Source organism: Rosa chinensis, chromosome 4 (assembly GCF_002994745.2).
Source record: "Rosa chinensis cultivar Old Blush chromosome 4, RchiOBHm-V2, whole genome shotgun sequence".
Lineage (NCBI taxonomy): Eukaryota > Viridiplantae > Streptophyta > Magnoliopsida > Rosales > Rosaceae > Rosa > Rosa chinensis.
Genome location: NC_037091.1, coordinates 51,334,179 through 51,345,797, shown reverse-complemented (window position 1 = coordinate 51,345,797; position 11,619 = coordinate 51,334,179). Strand labels below are relative to the sequence as shown.

The following is an 11,619-nucleotide window of genomic DNA, read 5'->3' as shown; positions in this document are numbered from 1 at the left end:
TATGAGAGAAGATCTCTTGGATTTAGACACATATTGGCTTTGTCATGACAGGATAGGTCATCCTGATCATGATATGATGATCCGTCTACTAAAGACATCACACGGACATCTATTTTCTTGAGTGAAACGAAGCATGGATCAAAAGTTGATTCTTGGACAAAGTGTGATCGCCACCGCCGTCCACCACCAGCCTAGGGCTGGCATAGTCCTTATCCATGACGCCATGGATAGCGTACATCATGGTGATGACGCCCCAAGTGATGTTGTAATCACTAACTTGCTTCAAATGGCGTTTCAGACTCTCAGGCTTAACCAAAATCCTCATTGGTTGCTTCTAAAGCCTCTCACTAGTTTTACAAAGCCTGTTCCTTAGGAAAATTAGGACTGAGATCGTCCTATGCAAAGGATATGAAAATACTCATTCTGTTCCTACATAGAATCCATGAGGATTCTGTGAACTGATTCAACCAACCTGCGGACGTTTAAATATCTCATGATGTTGGTTGACACGCAAACACGCTGGTCACGTGTTCTGCCATTGTTCACTTGTAATGCTGCTTATGCTACACTCCTAGCACATATCATACAACAATGGGTTCACTCCCCAAATCTTCCTATTCAGTCAATTGGATTTGACTATGCTAGAGAGTTTACATCGAAAGACTTTCGATGGTTATTACAACGGGACTGATGTTGGACATCACATTCTCATGTACACACCCAAATGGTCTCGCGGAAATGACTATGATGATAGTCCGAACATTGGAAATGCACACCAATCTCCTTATATCCGCTTGGGGTGATGCAATATCGCATGCAGCTATGCTAATTCGTCTACGACCCACCGCTACTCAATCTACCTCTGCGTGACAGCTAGTGACTGGGTGTAAGTATCGTACTTACACATCTTTGAGTGTGCCATTTATGTGCCAATTGCGCCGCCATAGTGCCTTATGATGGGTCCGTACAGACGAATGAGAAACTCTGTTGGATTTGAGACTCCAACAATTGTCTGCCACTTAATACTCTTGCAAGGCGATCTCCTTACCGCTAGATTTGCGGATGTCACTTTGATGAGACAGTCTTCCAGTCGTTAGGGGGAGATAAGAACACAGATGTTCAGCAGGAACGACATGAATTGTCGTAGTCTGTCCCCACTATGTCTCATCTGGATCCCTGTTAAAGTGACGAGATCACACAAATATGCTGCAAACATGCCTGCAAGGAAGTACGTCCCTACGAGAGAACGTAGCGCCACCCTACATGGAGGTAGGCATGGCGCCAATGCCAAAGAGAGTGACACTCTGGCGTTAGAGGCCATGACCCCAACTAGGATGCGTGGGAGGCCCGTGGGTTCGAAGGATACTTTGGCACATTCCAATCCTTTGATCATCCAGACTCAAAATCCGTCTCATGAGAATCTTCTGGGTTATGGTTATCGTTGGGGGACGCCTCAACGTTAGAACCTATTCATGAGATATAGAGCTCTATGAAAATTACACTAGTGTACATGAGACGTGGGATAGAAACTCCATCATAATTGATGTAGTTGCGCATTTTGTTGCACATGAGTTTGTTGAGTCCGATGATATCGAACCACGCTCAGTTGATGAATGAATGCCAATGTAGAGAAATCTGGCCTAAATGGAAAGATACGATCCAGGTTAAGTTGGATTCTCTAACGAAGAGGAAGGTTTTTGAGCCAGTGATGCCAACACCTCCTAACATAAAACCTATTGACTAATGGGTCTTCGTTAGAAAACGTGATGAGAAAAGGAGATGGCAATCTCGCCTTATGGTGCAAGGCTTCTCACAAAACACTCTGGAATCGACTACGATGAGACATATTCTCTCGTAATGGATGTCATTGCACTCCACTACCCTGTCAATTTGGTAGTTTTCGAATAACTGATTATGCAGCTTACAAATGTGGTCACTACGTATCTCTATGGGGATCTAGATACAGAATATACATGAAGGTTCATGGTGAACTTCATTTACCTAAGTCAAGTGGACCTAGACCACGGAGTGCGTTTACAAAGAGGTTGAAACGCTCACTAAAATGACTACTTGATTGGGAAGGGATATGCCCACGCGTTTCCATAACAAGTTTCGGATTCCATCACGGTTCATGTTGGACATGATCTTCATTAGAAGCCCTTAAAGAGTTAAGGGAAACCGCTAAACACTTCAAATCCGAGTTTGAGATGAAAGATTTTGGGAGAACACGATTATGCCTCGGTTTGGAACTTGAGCATCGTGTTGATAGATGCTTAGACATTTTGACGAGGTCAAACCTTCAAGCACTCCCATGATCGTCCTTAGTCTTGATCCTGAAAAGGATCCTCTTTGTCTGAAGGATGATGACGAAGATGTGCTAGAGGCAGAAGTGTCTTACTTGAGTACAATAAGGGCATTATTGTACTTAGCTAAATGCACAAGACCGGCCAACGCGACGCCATTGGATTGGTGTAAAAGATATATTTTGGTACTTGAGATGTACAATTGATATGAGGTTGTTCTATCCCTACAGAGAGATGATGGATTCGGACCCATCACACACTAGGAACGCCGCCAACATTGGCCTGCGTCCACTATCCCCATCCCAAAACGACATAAGTGTTTTGGAAGGTTTTGCTGATGTTGGGTATCTCTCTCACCCATACAAAGGTCATTCCCAAACTGGTTAAGTGTTCACCATGGGAAAAGACCGTGATATCTTGGAGGTCTACAGAACAGACCTTAGTCGCTATATCTTCGAATAATGCAGAGATTCTTGCTCTTCACGAAGTGGTTTGTGAATGTATATGGATTGGATCCATAATTACGCACGTTTAAATAATTGTGGTTTGAAGTCTACCACAGATGAGCCTACGAGCATTTAGGATAATGCTGCATGCTTTGAGAAAATGAAGCAAAGGTTACATCAAAAGCGACAATACCAAGGATAATCAGCAACAACAGACTCTCCTCAAGATCAAAGTGAACTAGGTTCAATCTGAGGACAATATGGCAGGCTTGCTCACTAAGTTATTGCCTAAATTCCACTTTCGAGAAACATGTTTGTAGCATCGTTTGCGGAATTTATCCGAACTCCAATGACCGTTGTCATCAGGGGCAGATGCAGACATCAAGGGGAAGTGTCTACATGTATGGTCTCGAAACGTGAAGGGTGTGTTGTGCTCTTTTTCCCCTTCGACCTAGGTTATTTTTGTCCCACTGGATTTTTTTATTCGGCAAGGTTTTTAACGAGGCAACGAGAGAAGTACCGTGTTTGGGCAACACAAGGGGGAGTGTTCAAGTAAAAACCCTAATTTTTGTTTGGCCCAAACTCTAGGTTACTTGACCTAGTTGTAATGGGGTTTAATTAGAAGAATCTAGAGATTATCTTTCCTTGTATGATTCAGTCTCTATGCATTGTAATCCTCTATATAAAGAGAGCCCTATTATCAATGAGAATAGACAGCAAATTCCTCTCAATTTCAGTTTCTCTACAACAGAAAGTAAATTATTAGTCCATTAACTTTTATAAATTCTTTATATATATATATATATATATATAAATACTCTCCTAACAGTCCTTTCTACCGAATCATCTCTTTCTTCTCCAACACATTTTTATCAATTTTTCTTTTTATTTCTTCATTTCTTCTTTTTTCTCCTATACCTATGCATTTGGTGTGGCTTCTCTCACTTCTGAATTCTTTGCTCTTACTAATGTGAGTTGATTCGGTTACGGTGTTAGTCAATTTTTGTCAATGGATTTCTAGATTGGAGATTTTATTTCATTCATATGCCTTATTTGTAGGTAAATTCAAATTTCTATATATCTCTATATATAAGGTCACATTATATATATATATATATATATATATCTCTCTCTCTCTCATTTTTTTTTTCTCATGCGTTTTACCTTTTAATTTGGTATCTGTTCACTATGTACATATTTGTTGGTGATATGACCTATGTTTTTTTTCCCTCTGTTTTACATGTTTAGGCCTAAGTCTGTGTCAATCAGTATCTATTTTATTTTTCATTTATTTAGGAATAATTATTTATTTATTTTAATAATTTTGGTGGGATAAGTTATTTTTATTTCTCAAACTACAAGTGCAATCAAGAGGAATTGCAACTCCCACATTTTGTTCTGTGTTTTATTTATTTATTTTTTATTTATAATATTTTACAATTTGCCAGCTTAACCTTTATATATAAGATTTTTTTCGAATCAAACCTAAATCAGGCGGCAATATCATTCATCTCAAGCTAGAATGACCGTTGCATACGCTTCCGTTGCCGTCAGGAAGAACAAGAAGATGTGTTAATACATATTGGTAATTTGGTACATAGAAATAGGTCACTCATTGAACAATGTTCATAGAAAATAGCTTGAATGCTCATTCGGTACTACTTCGGAAGATTCACTAAAAGTGCGTAGCTCCCTAAAAAACTTAAGGAATTACTGAAACTCTCACATTGGTACATAGAAATAAGTCACTCATTGAACTATGCTCACAGAAAATAGTTTGAATCATTCTTCGTACTATTCCAGAAGCACAAAAAGTGCAAAATTCCCTAAAAAGCTTTGGGAATTATTGAAAGTAAACTAAGCTACTAACATAATGCAAGCCTAAAAACAAATACCCAGGCCCAAAAGAGAGCAGCACAAGACCCATAAGACAACTGATTACACGTATTTTTATGCATGTAATTGCATTTTAAACACTAGAATTAAGTTAATCTCCAAATCAAATATTATATTTATTTATTTTGTAGAAAATAAGTAGAGTTGCCGAAACGAGATAAAATGATGCGATATTAGAGCAAAATTGTAGATGCCGTTGACCACGGTCAAAACTAGGCAAGAAGCATAATGCAATCATGTATAGTTGTGGACATGCACTTTTTTTTTTTTATCGAGATCACACGGTTCCTCAAATGCTTCCTAGGCCCAGAGACTAATCCATGCCGGGGGATCATGTCAGAACGTTTCCTCTCCCCTGGCCACCAAGAATATGTTGAGATTTAACTAGAAAGAGAGTAAAGAAAGAAGAAATAGAAAAAGACAAAGAAAAAAAAAATGAAATGAAAGAAAGGAAGCTGCATGCACGTTGGGTTTAATTAAGCTAAGGGAATAGCTTTTAGTCTTTCTTTTACCCCAGGAGACCACCACGTGCCATCCATGACCCATTCCCTCATTAAGCTTTAAGGATTTGGGTCTGATTATGGCATTTGTTTTGTTTTGATTAGGATCTCAGCTTTAAGGATTTGGGTCTGATTATGGTATTTGTTTTGTTTTGATTAGGTTCTCAGCATATAGTAGTGATCGGGAGCTATCAGTGTTGCAAGTTCTCCACCAAAGCCTAGGGTCTAACAGGTTAAATTGGTCGGGTCTGACTACTGTAATTGGTTGAAAATATCTTGCAACGAGGACGGAATGGTGGAATTGATTAATTTAAGCAGCCAAAACCTGACCGGAACACTGCCTGCCTCAAATGGAAGCTTGAAATATTTGAAGACACTGGATGTTTCTCACAACCAGCTATGTGGACCTTCCCAGCCTTATATGATTTGCAATTGCTCAGAATTATTTGAGCCTAAAACAACTTCTCCTCTTCATTTCCTAAAGAGTTCTCAGTTCTCAGCTCATAGCCCTCAGTGACATAGATATCAGTAATAATTCATTTGCACCATGGAAAATTACTGGTCACTAGTGGGGAGCTTCAGTATTTTCATGCTTCGAATGCCAATATTAATTAGGGGAGCAATAGATGTTTTCACCGGCTTCAATTTTCCAAGGTTGGTTAGATTGAACTTGTCTGGTAACCAGCTCAATGTTGAGAATATATTTACATCCCACATGGGAAAAATGGGACATTGCCTATGAGTTTATAAGAGTTTGGGCCACTCCATCCATTGCCAATTGATTTTGGATGTGAACCCTAAATTACTTTATCATTCAATGGTGATATACCATATACCATTGAAGATTACAATATTACCATATCTAGCTACTAGGGTTGGACCTTTCCAATAACAAACAGTGTGGTCAGGTACTTGAATTTGTGAAAAAGATTCAGGTTTAGATGGAAACCTGGATCTAAAGTGGGACACTGGCCATTCCCATCACCCTGTACTCCTTGTAGTGAATAGTGATTGGTTGTTTTGGTGGGCTACTTATTAAAGTATTACAGTGATCGGGATTGTTTTCTAATATTTTATCTTAAGAAAAAACTGTAAGCTATAATATAGCTCATATATAGAATTGGACATTGTCTAGAGTTTATGTATTGATATGCAAACACACACACACACATCCTATCCAGAATGAGACCTCGCTCTGAAATTAAAGTGCGAGGTTAGAGTTTATGGTCACTTTTCGGTCTCATATCCACATCTCGACCGTTCAATTTTTAGGTATTAATGTATATATTATCTCTACAAAATTTCAGCCAAATTGATGATTTTTAAGGTATCTAACTCGCTCAAACCAATGGATGAACTTAATCTGTCCAACTTGAACCGTACTAGCTTTAAGGCAGTTATCAATGCCTTAACGACCATCAATTTGGCTGAAATTTTGTATCTATATATTAGTACCTAAAAACTGAGTGGTCGAGATGTGGATATGCGACCGAAAAGTAACCCTAAACTCTATAAGCGCACTTTAATTTTAGAGCGAGGCCTCGCTCTGAATAGGATCTGTACACACACACACACACACACACACACACACACACACATATATATATGAACATGTAATTTGATTAGAGTTTAAATCACATATACACAAGCTGTCAAATTAATTTTGTTTATGGATAAGCTTGTGTACCATTCAAATTCAAAACGAGTTGCAGTTGATAAGCAGTTAAAAGTTTGATAAAACTGTTAAGCAAAATAACAGTTTATATATAGATATAACTGTTATGAAGGGCTACTATATAAAGGTCAAACAGTCCCTTCTGAAACACGAGTTCTTTCTCAAAATTAGTCCTATTACTGAGAGAAAATCTAGGTAGATTCAGGAGAAGGCTGTCATGGACAATATAAGTGCATCAAGTAAGTTTTTATGTTTAAGTTCTTTTGTTCTTGAAATTCTGTAGATACAGGATTGATACAGCTCCTTCAATCCTAAGCATAAATTCTTCTTCTGGTTATGTATAGTAATCTTTAATTACATGTTTTGATCTAGTCTAGGTTCTTGTTAATGTGTAATGTGTTTATGATCCATATATTTGCAGTATCTATGATTCCGTATACATTATGTTTCTAACAATTGGTATCAGAGCAGCCATATATAGATCAATTACACGTTGAACAAACTAACTGTATTAGAATTTGAATTATGGGAAAATTGATTGTTTTAATCCGCATTTGGTTGTTCATATAGTTTTGATAGTACATTCATGATCACAACATCTTGATTTGAAAGTATACATTGATTTTATGAAATTTAAATATTCTTATGCATTGACTCATCAAATATATATATATATATATATATATATATCATTCATCTGTTATTATAATTTTATGATAATTGATGTATGAACATGGTGATATTATGATTGGTATGAAAACATATACATCATGTGCTGCCAAAGTGGTCTAAGTATGTATTAAATGGAGTAATTTACATCATTCTGTTGATCTTTTAGAACATATATGCTGTTAAAATGGCTTTATGTCAAGAGAGAAAAGGATATCAATGTTCTGTTACTGAAGATTGCAGGTTTTGAAACTTATAATAAATTTGTACTGTTTTCCAAAGAAATGCAGTTTCAAACATTTGGGTTTTAAATTTGGTATATATATTGAGTGAATAAACATTAATAAATCAATAGAGATCAGTACACCAAAAGGTTGTCAAAGTCTTGAAATTGATAAGTTTCATATTGCTGCATATATACATTACAATATATCACTACAACAAAACTGCATATTCATAGCACTTAATGATAGCGTTTTTTAAATAAGTGCTATAGATTGCATATATCGTGTTCTTTGATAGCGTTTGATAAATTTTAAACGCTGTTAAAAAATGGAGCGGGAGTAAGCGGGTAATGAAAACTCAAAAATAAATCATAGGCGGGCTTAATTTTAAGTGGGCGACACTTTAAATGAAAAGCAATGACTAAGACCCCAAAAGCCTCTCCTCTTCCGGTGGCCGCCCTCTCTCTTCATCCCCACCGAGCTTCTCTCTCTCTCTTAATCCTCATGGCTTCTTCAATTCACTACGATATTCGCTTCATGCTTCTTCTTCACTTGGCCACGTCATCGTTATCGTCATCATCGTCACCTTCGACGTCGTTCCGCGTCAGAGCTTTCTCCAATGATGAAGCGAAAGAGGCCGTGAAGCTTCCGGAGAAGCCGTCGATATGCACAGCCGACAAGCTCCACTACGTCTCCGTGCCCAACTCCTATTGGAGGCTCGTCCTCTGATACCGCCTTTGCCCCACGGTATTAGATTTCATATGATTTTGATTCATTTTATAAATGAGTATATCTAATTATGTATGAGTAAAATTGAGTTGTACGAAATGGGTTTGAATGTTGAAAAATTGAATAGGCCCCTCAGAGGAATCACCCATTGCTGCTATTGTCTGGGTATAGGCTGCTGCATTCCTTTCGTTGGGTATAACTGCTGCAAGGTGCTGCGTTCTTTTCTCTTCCTCTCTCAGAGTCTCAGAGATCGAAGGCTTCTACTCTTCGTCTTCAATTTGGGGTAATCAACTAAATGTAATTTTGTTATGTTTATTCAATTCAATTTGGGGAAATTTTTAGGGTTTAGAATTGATGTTGATTTCAATTTCGTGGGTTTTTATTTAAGCATTTAGCAATGGTTTCGGATGTGAGGAACTGAGGACTGAGGAACAATGGTTTCGGAATTATTGGTATAATTGTGGTGGTTTCAGATTTGTTTTTGTATAATTGTGAAATTGTCAAAGAACACTTCTTCTGGCTTAGCAGCAAGTTCTCTTATTTTATCTCTCTTTGTGTCTGTAAATGTTCTTGTTTTTCAGTTTAACCCAGAAATCAGAAACTGTTCGTCAGTTTTTTTTATTGTTTTAGGCTCAAAGCTTGTTCTCTGGTTTTCTGATATGATTGGGTGATTGTTTTGATAAATGAAATGCTTTACTTTAGTAGCTTTTTCAATGAGGTGGGTTCGTTTATTTCTGGCATGAAGGGTTATTAAGGTGGAAAGTTGGAAGCTGCTTGTTCTGGTTTTGTATTTTAGTATAAGGAATAAAATGGATTGAACCGTTGGTTATGACATTAACGCATTAAGGCTATGTTGAAATGACAGCTTTGTATGGTTGTCAGGTTGTGTACTTGTGTGGTTGTTTATATCATGCAATGGTGAAAAGTTGCAGCTTTTTAATGAGGTGGGGTTTTGGAGGGTTATTAAGCTACAGAATTGGAAACTTTTTTGATAAAGTCATAAAGGGTCCAAATTCCAGTATTAGGGATGAAATGGATTGGATCATTCATTTATGGCATGTTTAATATTGATCTTCTTTGAATTTATGCATATCAATTATCAATTGAGACGAAGCTAGTAATATTGATTTTTAAGAATTGTGCTTGTTGCTGCTTATCAAAGCTATCCACTCAAAATAAAATTTCAGGTTATGGAAGGGACATCTGAGACTCCCAATTCCACTCCCATGCATACTCTAACTAACGGTTCCAGCACTGGAACCACTCCAACACCCACACCCACTCCTACTCAGATGGTGGATCAAGGTCATCAACAAAGGAGCTGCAGCACTGACTAGTTGGTAAGATTATCCAATGAGTTTTTTTTTTCCTGGTCAGAGGCAGAGAGCTATAGCTATATTGATGATGCTGTCGAAGCCTATTTGGAGAGAATTGTCTTGCACGTTGAGATTTTTCACAATTTTTTTTTTCTATTAAGAAACTCAAGCTGCTCAGGGAAGACATTGTTGTTGACTACTATTCTTACTTGTTAATTGCTTACATTGCTGATAGACCAATATATTTCATTCTCTTGTTGCTTGTCACCTTTCTCCTAGTATTGATTTTTTTTTTTTGGGTAATTGCAGGTTTATATTTTTTATTTGGTTCTTCGAGCTGTAGACACTGTGGGTATGTATCTATTTTCTTGGGTCTTATGCTTTCTAAATGCTTTATTGTTGATTATGTTTGAAAGATTCAATTTGGCTTGTTTGAGCTTAAGATTCAATCAGCCTTGGGCATGTGCTGTTGTTTGTTGGGCGTCTTTCTTTCTCATTCACTACTCATGCATTATGAGTTACCATTTGATAATCATACAATCAACTTCGATTATGATGTCTAACACTTGATTAGAGTTTTGTCCTACTTTCAAATCTGGAATAATATTCTTTGAGTTGCTAGATAGGAAAGAGAAACTACACTATCGCTGGACTCTCATGTCCTGCATCTATTGTTTAGCTTAATCTTATCTGCCAATGTGTTGCTTATGCTTCTTTTCTTTGGTTTCTTTGAGCTTTGTTTGTTTTCTTCCTCTTGCATTGTACTTGTTGCCTATTGGCTTTGATGAAGTTTATTCATTAATCCCGAAAAAAAAAAAGTACACTATTACTAATGAGGAACCATTTGCTAGCTCCAAAGTTACCAGCACTTGACAAGAAAAAGGGACATCATGTTTTCAATGCTGCATTTGCAACCATGTCTACTTGCTCATGTTTTTGGTCATTCTCACAAAAAGTATGTCATACTCGCTTTCATTATTCTGTGCTATTTCTTTTACCAAATTTTACAATAATAAGACTTATTTTCTTATGCACAATGTTCCGTTTTGGTGATTAATGAGTTAAATGACATGCTAGACCAAGACGTAGAGCTAATTTCTACAAGGATGTACGTATTTTCTATCTCATACACCTGGGCATCCCCCATTTCTTTATTCACAAGTGGCAGGTAATATGTCACACATGCATTTAAAATCTGCATGTCATAATTCCTATTGATTATGTATTCCCTTTGCCATGGCTTTGGAAAGATCATACATTTTGCAGCATTTTGTTAGCCAGACAAGAAAATAACTTATTTGTAAGCTTACCATGATAAATTTTTCTCTTGCAGGATGAATAGATTAATACTTAATAGGACATGCTAAGTCGGAAGCTATAGACAAGCTCTTTGAAGTACACTAGCATAGCTGTGGTTTGCAAATGAGTCAAGAGACTTATGAATGAGAAAATTTATCTCCAAATTGTGACTAAAATATGTAAGTTTCATCAACTTACTTGTGCTCCTGTAGACCGCTTGAGCTTTGAAATAGTTGCTCAGAGATAATGCAAGTGTTGATGCTGCTTTGGAGAAGTAATAGATATAGTTTCTGGATGTTTTGGAGAAGTAATAGGTTTGTAGGGTTTGTAATACTAGCACACAAGTACATAACCTTGTTAGTTGACAATGTATTACTTGTGCAATTTTGCAATATATTACAAACATTACTTGTATTTATGCTTGTTCTTGTATTACTTTTGCGAGCAGCTAAAAGATGAAGGAACATATTGTTACATTCCTGAAATGCTATAAGAAAATGTATACTAGCATTATGAAATGCTATTAAATAGTATATAAGAACATTTGAGAAACGCTATATTC

At 37.0% G+C, this 11,619-nt stretch overlaps 1 long non-coding RNA gene across 1 annotated transcript; it reads left to right on the top strand.

Moving 5' to 3' along the window:
• Positions 1–8,350: 8,350 nt before the first annotated feature.
• Positions 8,351–9,758, top strand: LOC121052667. The gene is made up of 3 exons (XR_005809757.1): positions 8,351–8,460; positions 8,570–8,725; positions 9,630–9,758. It is a non-coding gene; the product is annotated as an uncharacterized LOC121052667 (long non-coding RNA).
• The last annotated feature ends 1,861 nt before the right edge of the window (positions 9,759–11,619 follow it).